The sequence below is a fragment of the Dermacentor silvarum genome, chromosome 4 (assembly GCF_013339745.2).
Source record: "Dermacentor silvarum isolate Dsil-2018 chromosome 4, BIME_Dsil_1.4, whole genome shotgun sequence".
Lineage (NCBI taxonomy): Eukaryota > Metazoa > Arthropoda > Arachnida > Ixodida > Ixodidae > Dermacentor > Dermacentor silvarum.
In genome coordinates this window covers 52,389,543-52,401,839 of record NC_051157.2, presented here as the reverse complement: position 1 = coordinate 52,401,839, position 12,297 = coordinate 52,389,543, and the positions used below count along the sequence as shown (strand labels likewise).

At 46.8% G+C, this 12,297-nt stretch overlaps 1 protein-coding gene across 1 annotated transcript in view; it reads left to right on the top strand.

Annotated features, from left to right (window-relative positions):
• The first annotated feature begins 411 nt into the window (after positions 1–411).
• The window catches only part of LOC119450037 (proton channel OtopLc), a 28,402-nt gene continuing 16,516 nt past the window's right edge, over positions 412–12,297 (top strand). The window contains exon 1 of the mRNA XM_037713388.2: positions 412–810. The gene's annotated coding sequence lies outside the window, so the exon portion shown is untranslated. The remainder of the gene's footprint in view (positions 811–12,297) is intronic.

Below are 12,297 nucleotides of genomic sequence, written 5' to 3'. Positions count from 1 at the left end.
TCTAGCAAGCACTATCAGATTGTGGCCTCCTAAACACATGCCAATCCACATGCATATCGTGTTCTTAAGCTCAGTGGCACAGATACGAAAGACGCGAGACTCTTCGCACTCGAAAAGCCGGGGCAAGTAACGAAGTAGCAGTAAATAATAGCACTTGAACAGGACACTCGCAAGACCGTGCCCGCGCTGCTCCCTTCAGAAGAGACAGGGCGCTCGTCTCGGACGGGCGAGACACACTCTTTAATAACATCGTGACAAGAAAAACGAAAGGAAAGGCAAACCAGGAGAAAGTGCATCAGGCTCTTAGAACCGGGAGGCAAGCAGAGGGCGCATAGACACCCTCGCCTCCCTCTTCGAAATCAAGTCTCGCCCCGAAGCGCCACGCGGCGGGCTACAGCGGGCTGGCGGGGCGACCCTCCCGTGCGCACACCCTCGCCACGTGCTGGTCGCAACGCAAGCCGGGCTTGCTGCGTGTCCAGAGAAGCGGAGCGGACGAAGGCTGGAGCTGGGGCGCCCGACGCCCGCCGGATGCTGCGGACCGCGTCACTCTCACCACGCGCGAGACGCCGCTAATCGGCGAGCTTCAGAGCGGCCTGCCAGCGCTGTTGCCGTTGGCGTCGCTGCTTCTCACTTGTCGACTCTTCGTGTTTAACCCGCTCTGTGGGAGGAGAACCCGGCTGTGATGAGACGCGCGGATGGTCTCACGATGACGACGACTCGCCGACAACGACCAGTGGTCTCCTCTGAGGATTGACGCTTGTCTGCCCACTTCCGCGAAGGAAGCAGAACGGCGCGCTGTGTGTAACGCAGGTGAGAACGTCTTGTGCTGGCATTAGCCGTCACTGTGGGGTAAGGTCGTCTTTACAGCCCCCAAGTGTGTAGTCTGGATGTGGTTGGTTTGTTGTACAAATGGTACGGTGCTGCGCTTCGACACTTACAAGCGTCCCGCCGGAATGACTTGCTCCGCTTAAGCTCCGCCTTGTAGTTCCGTGGATGCTACCGCTAACCAGAAGGCCAGTATCATCTAAAACACTTAACAAGGCACGCGCTACCCCACACTTATCTATTCGTGAACTGCGAGGGAAGACCACGGCTTCACTGCTGTCCATGGGCACGTTCCTCCTTTTCTCGGAATACGCATCGCAGTGCGACACTCTTTCTTGAAAGATGGACATATGAGTGTAGAATGTGCACAGCATCCCCTACGACTTTGTAACCTAATCACAGCCATGATGGTGAGCGTTGATGTTTAACCTTGTGCAGTCAAGCTTCTACCACAAATACGGTCGGTGCGAAGACGACGCAGTAATGCGGCTTTCCCTCACCGAAGGCATCTTGTACAGCGCAGGAGAGGCGCGAAGATGCGTAGAAGCGAAGATAAGGGCAGCATTACGAGCTGTGTTGCGAGATATGTAGACATAGAGAAAGTTAGTATCCACCTGAAATTAACATGCATGGTGTGGCAGGTTATTAATTATTCAGTGCTTCTAGTTGTGGATTTATTCGCTGTCTTCCTATCATCTGCTGGCGTCCGTGTTAGCTCAGTTGGTTGAGCGACTTCCCCGGGAAACTGCAGTGCTGGGTTAGATCCCCGGAGATGCTCGGATTTTCATTGAACTGGGAAGAATCCCTTTCGGAGGAACCCGTATAATTTTTATCTGTAGCTTCGTCCCATATATTCAGGTGGATGCCAACGTCCTATTCAAAAGTTGTAGATTCGTCAACTAGATCGCCAGCCCACGCAACTGCACGTGGATGCATATCGGCAGATTGCCCTACTATCCCTCGGACGGCACGCTTGAATGCTTATGATGCGAAGTGCTTGGGTTATTAGTGGAGGAGGCCACGATGCCAGAACAGCCTCGTGGCCGTTAGTTCACGCGCTTAGTTGATTAGTTCAATCGTGCGTTAGTTAACGCGTGATTGTTGCCGGAAAGTTAGCCAGTGAGCAAGCTTTACAAGATGAGCGCGCCATGCTTTTCTTCCTAACAACTCTATATAATACTGTTTTGCCCCATACAGAGCAACACCACCAATACCGTCATGGTTATTTAAGAACACCCCTCAACATGCGTTGATTTCTACCGATGTTGATTTTCAAGTCTTCAAGCTACAGATAGGTATAAAAGGGGCGCTGCAGCAGAAAGATTTAGAATAATTTTGGGCTTATTATTTACTTTAGCAAGCAGCGACATCTGGGCACACTGAAGTTCTTGTTTTACACTTTCGTCCGTATACAGCCACCGTTGCTGAAAATCGATCTCACGACCACGTGCTCGAATGAGACGGAGTCTTAAATTCGACAACGAAAAGAGAGACGAAACTCGGTCAAGCGAGCTGCGGAGAAATTTGCTAACTGTCTACAAACGTTTATATAGCAGCGGACGCTGAATGATAGCGTAGTTTTTTTTTCTAACTTCGATTACGCGCTTATTGTGTGTGACAGGTCAGGTATCACCTTACTGTCAGATAATTGTCGTCACATGACCGTCATGTACTTGTCAAATGTTTTCGCATGGTTGTCTTCCTTATTCGTGCGAACTGTGCGAAGAACCGCGTATCTATCTATCTATCTATCTATATCTATCTATCTATCTATCTATCTATCTATCTATCTATCTATCTATCTATCTATCTATCTATCTATCTATCTATCTATCTACGTAATCTCATCTCATTATTTATGACCACACGCACAGTCTCTCGGTTCTCTCTAGAACCATGTTCAGGAAATGCCGCGAAGCTGCAAGCTCCCGAACGCTATTTCGCAGATAAGTTTAACCCTCCGAGCTCGCTTCGAAGGACTCTGATGATTCAGGCAGGAAAAGGCCGATGCACCGACCGAAATAGCCCCGAGAAGGCTGACGAGTGACGTACTTCTTGCGCACCAAACGCTGAAACACATTTTTTTATTTGCTAGGTTCATACGAACGTGTAGCTGCGGTCGCTGTTCTCTATATTTCAGCTTTGCACCTCGTATCGGCGTTTTAACTGGCCGCATCCAGAGGCGCAGAAAGAGAAAATGACCACTTTCAAACTGCCCCGCACATTGCAATCCTTTGCTCAATCCCCGCTTAATTCATGCCGCGGGGTTTGTGTTTCTCGCTAGAAACTAATTTCTCGTCCGTAAAAGAAAAAGGTTATATATATTTCAAGCTGCCAAGCACTTTCGCAGAAATGTTTGTCGTAGAAATCTCTACTTTATTAAACTTTCGTATAAGTTGTGTCCTTTGTTGGGTGGTAATTCAACCAGCTTATGGTAATCGGGACCCCCTAAACTGAACGTTTATTTGCTTTACAATGCATATTTCGTTCAGACAAGATGCGGAAGTTGATCATCTGGAAGTCATCGGCCATGTTGTGCTTAACGCATCAGTTCTCGTCACGTCACGGAAGCTAAGCAGTGTTGGCATTGCTTGGAAGTGAGACCATCTGGGAGCTGTCCATCTTTGAGCAGCGCAAAAACTGACCACGACAACAGAAAGACGGGACAAGCGTATAAGCGTCATCTTTCTCTTAGCGTTGTCAGTTTGTGCGCTGCTCGAAAATGGACAGTTGCCAACTCGCTGTTTTGCGTTCGTTTACCATTCGGGAACGCCGTGTAAATAGTTTAGCTGCACGCCTTGTGCGAGACGGTTAAGGGTGACCGCGGTAGGAGATGCCCGCCTTCCCACACCCGTATATACGTAGCCAGCGCCGTAGATTCGGTTTGAAGGCAGACGACTGTATCATGGTCCCCTGTTAACAAGTGCTAGCACGAGTGAGAACCCTGTAGTGACGGAAGCATTCGTCAAAGGCCGGCAATGCCTTCAACAGAAAATGAACAGCTTGAAAGCGATCAGTTTTGCACAAACACGCTCGCAGCGCGCCCGCCGCGTTATGTGACCCAGTTACCGCCACCAGAAAGAAAAACACGTCAGAAGTTTCACGCCACAGCCTCGTGTAGGCTTATAGCGCGGATGGAAACCACTGCCGCCTATATATGTCGGAAGTTCGAGCACTCGTGAATCCTCCAGCAGCCCGTCGAGACGCTTGTGCAATCGCGCTGGCAAGGGGAAACCGTGCCAGCCGAGGAGTTCTGCTGCTGCCAGACGCGGCTAAGAAAGAGCAAATCGCTCCAAGAAATCATGTGTGTCGTCACTCGAGGCTCTTCTCCGGTGACACGGCGTCGCCTCGCTGAGCTGCGCGTGCAGCAAAAACATAACCGAAAGCTCTCTCTTCCGTCCTTTCTCCGCGGCGTAAATCTGCCACGCCGTGTGTCTAGCGCCGTCAATGATGAGCGTCCCGGCGATACGTCTCCCCGCAATCGTATCCGTTATATAGCGTCGTCGCATGTGCGAGTTGACTGTGTATTGGAACCATTTTGGCACATGTGTGAACTCGAAACGACGACCGTGCGTCACTTTTTTTTTTCCTACGCGAAATTGTATAACCTTGCATGTCCGAACGCGAGCGCATTTGAGGAATTGCTTCCTCTGCCTCTGTCTTGCTGACATCCGCTGAGATTTTTTTTAAGCAGAAACGCATTTCCGGCGCTGGCGCGACGGTTTGACGCCGCACGATAATCACGCTGATCAAACGTGTGGAATACGTCAAAGCGCAGTCATTGCACATCGCAAGGTCTCTAATATAGACTCTTATAAAGCTAATTTTATAAAACTAAAGCAGGCTGGTGAGTAAGCTATTGGTAACAACGGCATCGATTCTAGGAACACTAGAGGAGAGATGTTGGTAGAATTCGCGGAAATGAATACGCTCCGAATAATGCATACATTTTTCAGGAAGCGCAGCAACAGGAAGTGGACCTGGAAAAGCCCTAATGGAGAAACAAGGAATAAAGTAGATTTCATACTCTCTGCCAATCCCAGCATAGTGCAGGATGTAGAAGTGTTAGGTAGGGTAAAGTGCAGTGACCATAGGTTAGTGAGGTCTAGGATTTCGCTCAATTTGAAGAGCGAAAGAGTAAAAAGTCAAGAAGAAACAGGCCAACCTAAACGCAGTAAGGGTAAAAGCAGAGGAATTCAGGCTGGTGCTCGCAAACAAATATGCAGCTTTAGAACAGGAAGATGAAGAAAACATAGAGGTTGTGAGCCAAAACTCTGTTGATTTGTTTTATTCTGTATTATGCCCCTCGCAATAATGCCAATGGCGCTGCGAGTTTTGTTTGAATAAAGAATAAAGAATGAAACCGTAACTAGGCTGATCTCAGAAGCAGCAATAGAAGTGGGAGGTAAGACACCAAGGCAACCAGTAGGTAAGCTCTCCCAAGTAACAAAGGACCTAATAAAGAAACGGCAAAACATGAAAGTGTCAAACTCGAGAGATCAGATAGAATTCGCTGAACTGTCGAAACTGATCAATAAAAATAATGTAAGGGATATCCGAAATTATCACATGGAAAAGGTTGAGGAAGCAGTAAAGTATGGCCGCAGCATGAAATCAGTGAGAACATTTGGAATAGGACAAGGCAAAATGTATGCACTGATTGATAAACAGGGTAATATCATCAGCAATTTCGATAACATAGTAAAAGCAGCGAAAGAGTTCTATACTGACTTGTACAGTTCCCAGAGCAGCCAAGCTATTTTCATTCGAAGTAGTGATGAACCGGATACAGAGGCTCCTTCTATAACTAGCGATGAAGTTAGAAGGGCCTTGAAAGACATGACCAGGGGAAAAGCTGCTGGAGAAGCCGGAATAACAGTCGATTTAATGAAATATGGAGGAGATATCATGCTTGAAAAGCTAGCGGCCCTTTATACGCAATGCCTCACGACTTCAAGTGTACCAGAAAGCTGGAAGAACGCCAACATTATACTCATCCATAAGAAGTATGACGTTAAAGAATTGAAGAATTATAGACCCATTAGCTTGCTTTCAGTATTGTATAAAATATTCACCAAGATCATTTCCAATAGAATCAGGGCAACACTTGACTTCAGCCAACCAAGAGAACAGGCTGGCTTCAGGAAGGGATATTCTACTATGGTCATATCCATATCATCAATCAGGTAATAGAGAAATCTGCGGAGTACAATCAACATCTCTGTATGAATTTCATAGATTATGAAAAAAGCATTTGATTCAGTAGAGACACAAGCAGTCATAGAGACACTGCGTAATCAAGGAGTACAGGAGGTATACGTGAATATCTTGGCAAATATCTACAAGAATTGCACAGCAACCTTGGTTCTCCACAAGAAAAGTAGAAAGGTACCTATCAAGAAAGGGGTCAGGTAAGGAGACACAATCTCTCCAATGCAATTCACTGCGTGCTTAGAAGAAGAATTCAAGCTCTTAGAATGGGAAGGCTCAGGAGTGAGGAACAACGGCGAATATCTCAGCAACCTTCGGTTTGCAGATGACATTGTCCTATTCAGCAACAATGGGGACGAATTACAGCAAATGATTGAGGACCTTAATCGAGAAAGCGTAAGAGTGGGGTTGAAGATTAATATGCAGAAGACAAAGATAATGTTCAATAGCCTGGCAAGGGAACAAGAATTCAGGATCGCCAGTCAGCCTCTAGAATCTGTAAAGGAGTACGTTTATCTAGGTCAATTACTCGCAGGGGACCCTGATCATGAGAAACAAATTTACAGAAGAATAAAATTGCGTTGGAGTGCATACGGCAGGCATTGCCAAATCCTGACTGGGAGCTTACCACTGTCGATGAAAAGAAAAGTGTACAATCATTGCATTCTACCGGTGCTAACATATGGGGCAGAAACTTGGAGGTTAACAAAGACGCTCGAGCACAAGTTAAAGACCGCACAAAGAGAGATGGAACGAAAAATGTTAGACTTAACGTTAATAGACAGGAAGAGAGCGGTGTTGATCAGAGAACAAACGGGGATAGCCGATATTCTAGTAGACATTAAGCGGGGGAAATGGAGCTGGGCAGGCCATGTAATGCGTAGGATGGATAACCGGTGGACCATTAGAGTTACAGAATGGATACCAAGAGAAGGGAAGCGTAGTCGAGGACGGCAGAAAACTAGGTGGAGTGATGAAGTTAGGAAATTTGCAGGCGCAAGTTGGAATCAGCTAGCGCAAGACAGGGGTAATTGGAGATGACAGGGAGAGGCCTTCGTCCTGCAGTGGACATAAATATAGGATGATGATGATGATGATGATGATGATGATGATGATGATGATGATGATGATGATGATGATGATGAAAACTACTTTTTATAGTCCATAAATTGTCTATAGATTTCAGGCAGAATTGTTTGCCTTCACATAGACCTGTTCTTTGGGCCATGTATAGTACACACACACTGCCTATATACATGTGTGCATATCTCGTTAACAGTTCACTCTCAGTTATACAAGTGGTACATACATTTACAAAAGTGCCTCTTATAGGATGCCTGCACAGATAGCCAACAGAAAGCTGTGTAAGGCAAGAAATCTAAAAGATTGTCGTATTTAATCTATATATTACATAGCGAAAAAGTAAGGTCAATGAGGAAGTAGAATTAAATGCAGCCTCCTTCGAAAAGTGCAACGCGCCGTCTTTCACCGTCGCGAGTAAATCTCTATACTGAGCTTGTACACAGTCCTTTGCCGACGACACCGGCACCAAATGTGAGTTACGAACTCGTCCCACCCACCACCATATGCTTTCTCTCCGACTTGCCGAAGCGGAGAGAAAGCATTCGTTCATTCATTAATTAATTCATTCACTTCGTTGATCTGTGTCTGACTTCATGATGGGTCTTTTTTCTCTCCAACATTCCAGAGATGGGTGTCGGACTTTCGGGTGTGTCAGATGGAGGTATTGTCGCCTTCGTGAATGGCTTGTGCACGAACACTGTTTATTCGTGGTCGAACAGCGAGACGGGAACGAGACGTATACGTCAAGGGCTCGCATAACGGCGACAGACACTTCAATTGCCACTTCTCGAAAACCAATGTTCGGCTGACTGCATGCGTCTCTTTGGTTTGGTTTAGATCTTTCATCCCCCCCCTCCCCCTCCCCTAATATGCCACCTTTCCAAAAAAATTATTTTCATTACATTAGAGGCGATTAAGATCTCGGCAGTGTAGTGCAGTGTACACCGCAAAATAATTTACACCCTCAAAAAATGAATACGGGTGTAAATCTGTCAACAACTCACACCCGTGCACCCTTTTGCACTTATAGACGGACTACATACACCCGTATTCACTTTTAAGGGTGTAAATCATTTTACAGTATGTACACGGCCCTGAAAATGACGCGAATCATGAGTCCACAAGATTGACTTAGAACATAGCATGGATACAACAGCATATGTTATGGCCTGATATAAAGCAACAAGAAGCAATAAAATATATTCCTGTTGTGCACTCTCTGTAAAACAGCAGCCAAGGTCGTCTCAAAGCAGCGATCCTGCGAATTCTTAATGAGCAGTTGCACGAGCACATGTGGTGTAATCGCGCAATATTACTAATTTACTGCAAGCGCAACCACCTGTATGCTTGGTTCTTTCTTTCGTTTTTATTTCTGTTTAACTTGCAACTGACTTTTTTAAAAGATCGCATGTGAAAGATAACGCAATTTGGTCTACTCAGGTGGACATTACTAGCTCGACAAATTGAAATGGCCAAGCAGCTAATTATAGAGATGCACAATAAATTTTATTGATGCGAAAGTATCAAATGGCCCATTGAGCGAGAAAGCCGGTGTCTGTTGCAGAGATACGGCACCTAAATTTCGATTGGCTGCGACGGCCCATCACGCGCGCGTCTCGACGGAGCAGAGAGGGAGAAAGGGAACAAATGTCATTGCGCCAGGTGTTGCGTGAGGGGAAAGGGCATCGCCGCGACGCCACGGCCCCTCGCTCTCGGAAGCCTGTGTTATCCGCACGTTCCTTGTCTGCGCAAACTCTCACCTGCGTTCTAATTTCGCCTCGGTGATCGCTATAAGGAAAATTATTGTATAAAATACAGAATAAATTCGAAAGGAAAAACGATGGCGGTATATATAGTGAGTTTCGTACCTACGACCCCCCACTCAGAAGCCGAGCGCATCACCCACTGGGCAGCAGTTTCGAAATAATATTTCGAAACTGCTGTCATCCTGGAAATTCATTTCAAGTGGATGCGTCTTGCAAACTCACCGGCTACAATTCGTAAATTGCAATATGTGCCGTAATTAACTAAGAAGTTCATTAGTCAATGTTTGGTAAGTAGTTGAATATGTGTTTCGATTTCTCGTGATACTAATGTCCACCTCTTCGAATACCTAGCTCAACGATAAGAATTATGCTGCCGGCCACAGGCGATTTTTAAAAATTCCGTAAACTTAATTTTGAACACCCGGTATTTCGTACCCCATTCCGAAAACGCTGATGTCAAAATTAATGCTAGCCTTGACATTTCCGCTATGCAGGCGTGACTTCACGGCGTCTCAATTTACCAATTTCAACATGCAACAAAGTGAAAAATTAGAAAGTTAATTGGTAAATTTTTAGAATTATAGCTACCTGGATTGACATTGCGAAGTATTGTCCGTCTCTTCGGATAACCCATGTCAACTGGCCGAATTGCACCTTCAAGGTGATAAAAAGAAAAGTTCTCTAACTAAAAATAAATGAATAACACAGTGTATATTGCAAACGCGCCTGAATTTAAGCTCAGCGTATACGTGGCAGTTGTGTCCACGTGATCCCTCATACCACGTCACGCTGACTGCATTGCGTCTTTCCAGTGGTGGCGCTCGACACTTTTAGTGTGTCCCTGTATATACAGGGTGTTTCACGCAACTTGAACCGAGGATTTAAAAAAAAAAAAAAAAGTTGTTTACCGCAACTGAGTGAAACCAACGACATATGGTTTGCCCTCATGTGGCGCTCCTTGTGGTATGTTTTAAATCGCACTTAACTTAGTTAATTAACTAAGATCAATTATTCAAAATTTTTAATATTCACTTTAGGGCCAAGTGCGTTTCGTTACGTTGTAGAGGGTATTCCAAAACGACCGATCCAATTTTTTGTGGCAACGTACATGCTGCGTGGTGATTTTTTTCTGGCGTTTAAAGAAAGCCCGCGAAAGATTAACTAAAACCACGTGACTGCGCTCATGCGCTATCTTATTGCAGCGCTCCCAACTGTGCTTCGAGCGAAACAACCATGCGCGCGGACCGTCGCGAAGGAGGAGGAGGAGGAGGAGGAGGAGGAGGAGGAGGGAGGAAAACAAGAGGTGAAAGGCAGAGAGGTTAACCAGATTAAAGAGTGTCCGGTTGGCTACTCTGCACATGGGCATGGGGTAAGGGCAAAAAATGATTAGAAAAGAAGAGGAGATTAGAAAAAAGAAAAAGGAACGCGTCTGTTCCCACATCCTGTAGTTTTTCAATAAGTTCTCTTTCTCTTAAAAAGCACACTAGCGCTTTTAAAGCAGTTCGTGCCGACGTCGGCTGGGACCAGGGTCCAGGAGTTCTGTCTTCCGTAAGGGGACGGCTGTCAATCTTGTCGAGCGTGGTGCGGAGGAATTCTTTTTTAGCACTAAAACGACGACAATCACACAGAAGGTGCGCTATCGTCTCTTTGCACCCGCAAACTTCACAATCTGGACTTCTGGCCATTCCGATAAGGTAGGAGTACGCATTTGTAAAAGCTGCTCCAAGCTATAGGCGACAAATGAGAGTTACCTCCCGTCGTGGTAAGTCATGTGGAAGGCGGAGCTTCAAATCAGGATCCAGGGAACAGAGGCGCTGGTTTTTAAGGTCTGTCCAATACCATTGGGGTAACGTAAGCTCGCGAGCAAGCGTACGGAGCTGTCCCGCTGCATCTGTTCTGGACATAGTGATACGTAACGCAATCAGCCCTGGTATGTGAAGATCGAGCGGCTGCGTCTGCTTGCTCGTTTCCAAGGATACCACAATGACTTGGCAACCATTGAAATACGATTTCATGTCCTTTGTCAAATGCCCGATGGTGAATTTCTCGTGTGTCCGCGACAAGTCGTTCGTGGGGTCTACGGCGTAATGCAGAGAGCGAACTGGAGGACGGCTTTGGAATCGCCGAAGAAGGACCATTTCTAGGGCGTTTCCTGATCGATCAATTCAATTGCTGCACACAGAGCTGCAAGTTAGACAGTCGTCGTTGATGTCAGGTGCGATGTCCTGAATGTTTTCACTGTAGATTTTGCTGGGACAAATACTACAGCTGCTGAACTGGAGTGCATGACCGACTCATCGGTGTAAACATGTAAGCGGTCACTGTGGACCTCATGGAGTACCAATAATGCTGCCTGCTTCAATGTTCCTGACGGCATTTGTGCCTTCTTTTTGATGCATCTTTCTGGGGTTTTACGTACCAAAATAGTTCTTATTATGAGGCACGCCGTAATGGAGGGCTCCGGATTAATTTTGACCCCTTGGAGTTCTTTAACGTGCACTACAACGCAAGCACACGGGCGTTTTTGCATTTCGCCTCCATCGAAATGCGGCTGCCGCAGCCAGGATTCGATCCCGCGGTCTCGGGCTCGGCAGCGCAACGCCTTAGCTGACTGAGCCACCGCGGCGCTTCTTCTTGATGCCTGGAATGGTAAGGTATACTCGAGGTGAATGTAGAGACCACAGTGGCAACGAAGGCCATGCTGCTGGGACGTAATTCGATGGTAGAGATGCTCTGTGAGTAGTCAGGAGACAACCGTTGTAAAGCGGCCGCGGCTATATATAGGCATCGGCTTCACAGTGCATCAGCGCCTTCCACCGCGGCACGCGGAAAAGACGGGTAGCCGAAGAACCGTTTATCAAAGACGGCTACCCGTCTTTGAGACATGCCGTAGTGGGGGACTCCGAAATAATTTGGACCACCTGGGGTTCTTTAACGTGCACCTAAATCTAAGTACACGGGTGGATCATTGAAGTAACCGAGGTCAAACTCTTCCACGAAGTGGCTGAACCACTACTTTGTTTCTGGTTTTGAGACGTCTACGCCAAAGTCTCCGACAACGACCACCGGCGAGGGACTGGCGGCAACGTACGTTGATCAACGCGAAAGTGCGCGCGCCTCGTCATCAATCATGTGGTTTGACGGCTTATTTTATCTGTGCGTTTCGTATTGAGATGAAAGCTGTGCTGAAAGCTTCGCTTCACGCCACTGCCTTACGGGGGTATGAGCCATTGCTCCTGGCCCTACACTTCCGCCGGCATCGGCCCACCTGGGTTGGGACGGACGCGAAATTTTTCTGGAATAGTAGCCATAGACAGCATCGCTGTAAAAAAAATGGAACAGCGTCTGTATACTTTTGTCGCCATGCTAAGTTTGGCTGCTGCGCGCGCGTGGAGTGACTTTACCGCATAGC